The sequence below is a fragment of the Sceloporus undulatus genome, chromosome 1 (assembly GCF_019175285.1).
Source record: "Sceloporus undulatus isolate JIND9_A2432 ecotype Alabama chromosome 1, SceUnd_v1.1, whole genome shotgun sequence".
In the NCBI taxonomy this organism is placed as follows: domain Eukaryota; kingdom Metazoa; phylum Chordata; class Lepidosauria; order Squamata; family Phrynosomatidae; genus Sceloporus; species Sceloporus undulatus.
Genome location: NC_056522.1, coordinates 141,808,112 through 141,816,406, shown reverse-complemented (window position 1 = coordinate 141,816,406; position 8,295 = coordinate 141,808,112). Strand labels below are relative to the sequence as shown.

Here is an 8,295-nt window from a genome sequence, read left to right as displayed (position 1 = left end):
GTTATGAGCGTTCGCTGCGCCCTGATTGGTCGGAACTGCCGCGTCACATGCGTCGCGGCGGTGTATCATGGGGCTTGTAGTTTGGAAGAAAGGGGAGGCTGCCGTTCCTTCGGAGGAGGCTCTTCTTGCTGACGTCGAGCAAATGGCCGCCGTTAGCTCCGGTGACGTCACCGGCGCCTTAGTAATGGAGGCCGGGAGCGTTCTAAGCGCTCGCTGCGCCCTGATTGGTCGGGGCTGCTACGTCGCGTGCGTGGCAGCGGTGCATCATGGAGCTTGTAGTTTGGAAGGAAGGGGAGCGTGCTTCGGAGGTTCTAATTGCTGAACTCGAGCAAATGGCTTCCCTGAGCCCCAGTGACGTCACTGGCGCCTTAGTAACGGATCAGTCTCTCCTCAAGAGAGTCCTAAATCCTAATTCTCAGTCTGCCTACATCGCGGAATGTAACGGCAACAGCTGCGGCAGAAAAGGACTGTTCGTTAAAACCATACCTTTCAATTACAGATATCACACACACAAAAGAGTTACGCTTTAATGTATTTAAATGTATTCGCTATCCCTGCCTCTCTGGCGAGGCGCCCTTGTCCACAGGGCCATCCTCATTCAGTCTCACAGGTATTGCTATCACCACCACGAGCCAAAGGCAGAACGGTCGGGCAGAGTCCAGCCCGCTCTCCCTGCTTCTTTCCCAGCCCTGGAGGAATGGATGTCGGAGCGCTATTCCAGTGGGGAAAGTCAGGGGATGTTCTCAAAAATGTACACAGACCAGGAGTCTCAGGCTGCGGCTCTAAACACGGCTGACAGGAAGGAAGCCCCATTTACATCATTCATATATATATATATATATATATATATCCCCCCCTGGTGAAAGGCAAGAGTTTGATCTGCCCTGGAAGCACTTCACTCCCTTCTACTCTCATCCTCTAGCCTTTAGTATAAATACAAATAGTTACACATTTTGTAAGTTATTTGGCATTGGTTTCCTTTGCTTCATCTTTTGCAGCCTTCATTACACCCCCCTTAAGTTTTACCCTCCACTTATCCACTGGCCATATCAAAATCCATAATTTCAGCCCCAAAACCTGACCTCAACTTATATATGAGATTGACTTATAGTTGAATATATATATGGTAAATGGAACTGAACTACAGTGGGCCCTTCCTGTCCGCTGGGGTTGGTTCAACGATACCTAAATCCATGGATGCTCAAGTGCCGTTAAATGTAATGGATAATAAAATGGTGTCCAATCTGAAGCTGAAGGCTTTCATGGCCAGCATCCATGCTTTTTTGTGGGGTTTTCAGGCTATAAGGCTATTTCCTGGAAGAGTTTATTCCTGGCGTTTCAGGAATAAACCCTTCTAAAACATGGCCTCATGGCCCAAAAACCCCACAAAAAAATAAATGACAAAAATCAAGGATTGCTTTTTAGAATCATAGAGTTGGAAGAGACCCCTAGAAGGGCCATCCAGTCCAACCCCATTCTGCCATGCAGGAAATCCAAATCAAAGCATCCCCAGCAGATGGCCATCCAGCCTCTGCTTAAAGACCTCCAAGGAAGGAGACTCCACTACACTCCGGAGGAGTTTGTTCCACTGCCAAACAGCCCTTACTGTCAGGAAGTTCTTCCTAATGTTGAGGTGGAATCTCTTTTCCTGCAGCTTGCATCCATTGCTCCGGGTCCTAGTCTCTGGAGCAGCAGAAAACAAGCTTGCTCCCTCCTCAATATGACATCCCTTCAAATATTTAAACAGGGCTATCATATCACCTCTTAACCTTCTTTTCTCCAGACTAAACATCCCCAGCTCCCTAAGTCGTTCCTCATAGGGCAAGGTTTCCAGAACTTTCACCATTTTAGTCGCTCTCTTTTGGACACGCTCCAGTTTCTCAATGTCCTTTTTAAATTGTGGTGCCCAGAACTGGACACAATATTCTAGGTGGGGCCTGACCAGAGCAGAATATAGTGGCACTATTACTTCTCTTGATCTAGACACTACACTTCTATTGATGCAGCCTAAAATCGCATTGGCCTTGTTAGCTGCTGCATAGCACTGTTGACTCATGTTCAACTTGTGGTCTACTTGGACTCCCAGATCCCTTTCACACGTAGTTTCATTCAGCCAGGTGTTCCCCATCCTATATCTGTGCATTTCATTTTTCCGCCCTAAGTGCAGTGCCTTACATTTCTCTGTGTTGAAATCCATTTTGTTAGCTTTGGCCCAGCTTTCTAATCTATTAAAGTCATTTTGAATGTTGATCCTGTCCTCTGAAGCATTAGCTCCTCCTCCTAATTTGGTGTCATCTGCAAATTTGATAACTATGCCCCCAATTCTGTCCTCCAAGTCATTGATAAAGATGTTGAATAGCACTGGGCCCAGGACAGAACCCTGTGGGACCCCACTGGTTTCACACACACACACACACATATTTTCAAACCATGGATGCTTGAATCCTTGGCTAAAAGAATCTGTGGATAAGGAGGACAGACTGTAAATGTATCTCCATCTCTTTGCCTCCACTTTCCTCCTACCTCTACTGGACTTAATTTGTAAATCCCTATGGGAAGACTCCCATCATCTTTTCTTATTCTGCTGAAGCAGCCATGGTCACTTTAGATGTTTCAGTCTGCACTTTCCAGTGGCTAGCCTAAGCCAAGCGGTGTTTGTTAACTGCCTTTGAGTCAACTTCGACTCATAGAGATCGCATGAGTGAGACACCTCCAAGCCTCTCTGTCCTCAGCTGTTCTGCTCAGGTCCTGTAGGCGCAGGGCTGTGCCTCCTTGCTTTCTGCTATCCTCTACCTTTCCTAGCATTTCTTTTCCAGTGAATCACTTGCCATCTCAATGTGACTAAAGTATGACAGCCTCAGTTTGGTCATCTTGGCTTCCAGGGAGAACACAAGCCTGTTATGCTTTCGTACCCATTTGTTTGACTTTCTGGCTATCCACAGTATGCTCAGCACTCTTCTCCAGCACCACATTTCAAATGTGTTGATTTTCTTTCTATCTGCTTTCTTCACTGTCCAGCTCTCACACCTGTACATGGTGATGGGTAATACAGTAGCTTGGATGAACCTCACTTTAATGTTCAGAGTTACATCTTTGCTTCAGTCTCAATTCTGGTCATTGATTGATCCAGGGTGGTATTGATGGTGTTGTAATACACCTTGAAGCTGTTTCTGATTTATGGCGACCCCAAGGTGAACCTGTCATGAGGTTTTCTGAGGCTGAGAGTGTATGACTCACTCAAGGTCACCCAGTGGGGTTCCATAGCTGAACGGGGATTCGAACCCTGATCTCCAGAGTTGTCGTCCAATGCTCAAACCACTAACCAAGCTGGAGCTCCATTGATGGTGTATACATAAATGTCACCCTTCAGCTGTAGATACTATGTAGTGCTCAGTTTGTTTTACAGTGAGTGTTGTGAGGTTTAAGCTTGCCTAAACAATTCAAATTGATCTGACTGAGGCAAAAACACACTGCAGAAATAATCCAGTTTGAGACATCTTAAATGCCCCTGACTCAATGCTAGGGAATTCTGGGGATTGTAGTTTTGTGAGACATTTAGCCTTCTCTGTCAGAGAGCTCTGGTGCCACCATAAACTACAATTCCCAGGATTCCCCATCTCTGAGCCAGGGCAGTTAAAGTGGTCTCAAACTGGATTATTTCTGCAGTGTGTTTTGGTCCCTGGATCTCAAGAGGAGCATCTCTTTTTGCCTTCCTAATGGGATTTAAATTTTATTTTATGTGCTAGAGTGTGCACATGGCCAGGAGGAGGAGAGCGGCTGCTTGCATTGATTTCTCTCCAATACCACCTGAACTGAAAACAGCCACATCTTCACAAAATGCAGGTTTGTGACTAACGTATTTTCCCCCTCCTGCATAATAACGTATTTCCCTGATGAAGAAGCTAGTGAGCTTTGAAAGCTTGTAACATGCATTTTATGCATTTCAATTTATCCAATAAAGGTATCAGTGTTTTGTGGATTTGGCGTGTGATTATATTTCTCTGCACCGCCAGTAGTCCTGGATCTGAGAGTTATTCCTTCAAGGCCACTCTATGTTGACAGGAGTTACTCAGCTCAACAACTGTCACTCTGCTGTTGTTCTTATATACCTTAGTTAAATGCTGTGTTTGAACCCCACTGAGGGGCTAAACCCCAGTAAGCCTTGCCATATGTTTCAGCTTGTTTGCACTGAACATCTTGCATGTCTGCGTAGAACGTGGGCCACTTTTGTACATATTCCAGGCCTGCCTTCCCAAAGTCCATTAGAGGGAGCCTCTGAGCTTTTTTCACCAGGGAAAGCTCCTGCTTGTCCCTGTGATGTGGCTGTCTTTTTCCTTTTGTGTGTGTTTTTTCTGTCTGGGTGGCGGAAACCTCCTCCTTGCCCATCCGATTGCACTGAGTCTGTCTCAACTGTGGCTTCCTAATGATGGAAGAATCTATGACTTCTACCAGCATGGTTTGTATTGGCCCTGCAATTCATTTTTGATGCAATGTTTTCTTCCCCACTTAACAAAAGACTGGATTTCCCCAATTGCAAGACATGTAAGCTCCCAAAAGGCAGAAGAGAGTGGACCTAAATGGACTTCCTCTGGAGCACTGGCAGGGGCTGAAGATATCATCCTCCAGACATGACAGATCTGAGGAAGCTTTAGCAAATCAGGCTAATCCTTGGATTTTGTTTAATGTCCAGGATCCTCAGGACTTGAGTCATGTTTCCGGGCCTGGCTAAGAAACAAAAGGAGGGTGGAAACTTTGTGCGTTGTTTACATCTTGATTCTTAGTGACATTTTTTTTTCTTTCCAAAGTTTAGATGCTGCTAGAAGAGGCCTAACATTCGCAGCATGCAAGAACATTTTCATTACGTAGAACGGTACATAGGCCCTATAGGTTCTGTGGGGAAGACACAAAAATAATTGTGAGTTTGCTTCATCTTCTTTTACATAGTGTGGCTTTCGGATGTGATTTGTTGACGGTACTTTGAAGATAGCTGATATTTTTTTAAAATCTAAAATTGGATTTTATGTTCTTTAATACTAACATGTTTTTCTTAAAAGAAATTTAGTATTTGTATTTTTTCAAAATGCTGTAGGTATCCAGAATAACAGTAGTTAACAGTAGAGTATTCTGTTAAGTTGTTACTAATTTTAGAACATGTTATCTATCTATTTATCTATCTAGATGTTATCTTTTTGTATATAGTGCAAATTGTACTCTATATTGATATAAATTTACATGGTTTAGTGGTCAGATTTGCATCATTGTTTAGAAAATACTTGAAAGGGTCTCAGAGGAAGAATTTAAAATCAGTCCTCTAAAACTTAAGTTAAGTTTCTCCAGTTTGTGATGATTACGATGAAAGGTGCTATTTCTCTTTCCAACGTACTAGATACATAAAATAAATAGGTTTGAGAATAATAGGTTGAAAGATTTGTCTGGCATAAGTTACCCAAAGAGTTTTTCATTAAGGAATACTGAGTTCAGCAATTCTACTAGAACAGTATGTGTTTGTCTGACTCTCTTCTGCATGCTTCCAAAGCAAGAATACTTCATGTTGCCATATCAAAATCATGAGTAGGAGACCATCTCTTCATCTTCACAGTATGTGGTGGAAGGGGGTATTTTAAATATGCCTTGGGACACATAAAGCCAAATAGAGCCCGTTTGCTATGTATGGAAGGGAGAGTCTGGGGTCTCAAGTAACCTCCTGTTTTAGCTGGTTCCCTGAGGGCTGTCAAATAATGTACTTTGTAGGCCTGAATACTTTGCAGGTGTATCGTAAATTGTACTTGGGTTCTTTAAAGAGCCAGAATTGCACCTGCCTGGAGTTCAGAAATAAGTCTGAAAGCTTGTCTCTGTAGCCACACCTGACAGATATGAGACTTGTTTTCAGACAGGTAAGGCAAGGATGATATTTGCAAAAGTCCAGTTAGATGTATAATTTCCAGTTAAGATATGAAACCCATCTCTCTTCATTCTCCTACTCAGCTGTAAAATGTCTTACTGGTAACTATGGGCCTGGATTTGTGCCGGCCTGGGCCCAAACTAGGATTGTGCGGGGGCTGAGCATTTACATGGTCAGAAACCCTACTGCATGCCCGTTCAGACAGTGTGCGCCATGATGCCGTCCGTCATGTGCATAAGGGGCATCATAAGGCCGCACTGTGGCCCTTATGGCGCCCCTTCTAGGGCACAAATAGGAGCTGCGGTTTGCGGCTTCTGCTTTCACCAGGTTGGGGGCGTGGCATGCGGCTGCCCCAACTCAGCACTTCCAGGGGTGGCACAGAGCCGCTGTTTGTACAGTCCCAAAATTAAACACAGCCATATACCTGAGTCCAGCTATTATCAAGACATGAATATTCAAAGTGGGACTATGTAAACCTTTCAGTCTCCACTGTGAAAGACTCATTGTTCTCATTATGTAAAACTGTATCTCTCTAACATCAACGATAATTTTTTTAAATTCTTCTGGAATCTTAAAGCACTGGTTGTTGTTGCTTTTTGTGTTTTTAATTAAGATTATTGTGTTCTACATTTTTGCTAAAGTATATCTCACCTGAAGGTAACCTACTTCTTTATTTCTCCTGATTTCCTCCTGATGCAAATATCTGTGATGGGATTGGGCTCTGTTTCTCCTGCATTGACTGTAGACAGTAGCTATTTCAAAGGTACAGTATGTGTAAATCAGCAGACCCTGGTTTCTTGTAACCAATTTCACTTGAAGGTTCTTCAGATTCACATATAGTACTAGATATTCCAGGATGGTCTAAGGTAGATCTCCTTGAAGACTTGGAAGTTTCATTTAAACAAATAGTCCTTAACTTTCTAATAAATGAATTTGCTTGGGACCAGAAAGAAAGACCTGAGCATTTAATACTCTGAAGATAAATCCTTCTTTTTCACTTCTTAATTTAGAGATGATGGTCCTTTCAATTTTCATATTAAGTCCTTATAGCACTTTTAGAATTCAAATATTAAAATACGTTCTTCAAACATTAGTGTGACTAATATGCATTTATCAAAATTTTGGTGGGGGTTCTTTAAACATGAGATGTACATTGCTCTTTTTGAGTCTCAGATGTGCTCAAATGCTGCTCCATGGAAGTGCCCACAGTGAGGCTTCTGGGACTGGCTGCATCTGCACTGTAGAAATAATCCAGTTTGCCACTGCTTTAACTGCCATGACTCAATGCTATGGAAGTCGGATCTGTAGTTTTGTGAGACATTTAGCCTACTTTGTCAGAGAGTTCTGGTGCCATAGCAAACTGCAGTTCCTAGAATTCCATAGCATTGAGCCGTGGCAGTTAAAGCAATGTCAAACTGGGTTATTTCTACAGTGCAAATGCAGCCCTTGTTGCATGAATGGGATTCCAAACAAGGGTTGCAAAGGCAAGCAGTGGAGAACATTCTGCTCCATCAGTGTTCAGTTGCATCTCAGCATAGATGTTCAGATAGTTCATGATATGAGGATTTCCACTTTAAAGAACATATGGAAGATAAGAAATACGTACACTCTGTCCTGGCAGAATAAAATAATCACTGACTCTCATAACACATAGTGGCCATGTTAAAACTGCTCTCACCCTCATTACCGGGGATGCCTCTAATTGTGTCAAGAGCCACTGTACATGCTCTGGACACCAGCCTGTTTGCATGTGCTTCCATACGCATGTACACACTGTAGCCTAAATCCAGGGTGGCACAGGTGCAACAGGAGTTTTTTCCTCTCATTTCCCACCTGCAACCCTCTGCTCTGCCTGAAAATGTACTCTGGAGCCTTTGTTCAGGGCCTCTAAAGTGTACCATGAGACTGCAGGGAAGAGAAGTCCCTTCACCACACTGCAATTCTGCTGACACAAATATTAGAAGAAAATATGCAAATAAGTAATGGCCATAATTTTTAAATTAAATCTGAATTAAATAATGGCATGCATTACGTCTGTTAAGAACAGTATGTATGTACAGTTTCATGATGTATGCATTTGCTCAGAAGCAGATGGCAAGTTTATGGTTCTAGCAGCCTTCTCTTTAAACCTTGTTAGTGTTTTTAAAAATTTCTAAAATACTTCTTTGCTTGCTCTTACCCTACCTTCAGCCACACAGAGGAAGGTATGACTTCCGTAAATGAAATTCATTGTGACAACGGAAAAAATATGTTGAAAACTTGTAAACAGCTTACATAGCAAATCCACTCTGCTGTAGGTCAGGAACTCTGGCTAATCTCTTAATAATGGAGGATGACATAGAGTCCACGTAGCAAGAGGAAAAGCTAATGTGCTGTGTGAATTTTCCAAGTAT

General features: G+C 43.0%; 1 protein-coding gene across 5 annotated transcripts in view; it reads left to right on the top strand.

Annotated features, from left to right (window-relative positions):
* The first annotated feature begins 3,718 nt into the window (after nucleotides 1-3,718).
* The window catches only part of CILK1 (ciliogenesis associated kinase 1), a 31,257-nt gene continuing 26,680 nt past the window's right edge, over nucleotides 3,719-8,295 (top strand). Inside the window, exons 1-3 of one of the 5 annotated variants that reach the window (XM_042445460.1) lie at nucleotides 3,719-3,843; nucleotides 4,811-4,915; nucleotides 6,648-6,665. The gene's annotated coding sequence lies outside the window, so the exon portion shown is untranslated. Of the gene's footprint in view, nucleotides 3,844-4,056; nucleotides 4,457-4,805; nucleotides 4,916-6,647; nucleotides 6,666-8,295 lie in introns of those variants that run through there. The other 4 variants (XR_006101407.1, XM_042445459.1, XM_042445458.1 and 1 more) reach the window with 4 other exon arrangements.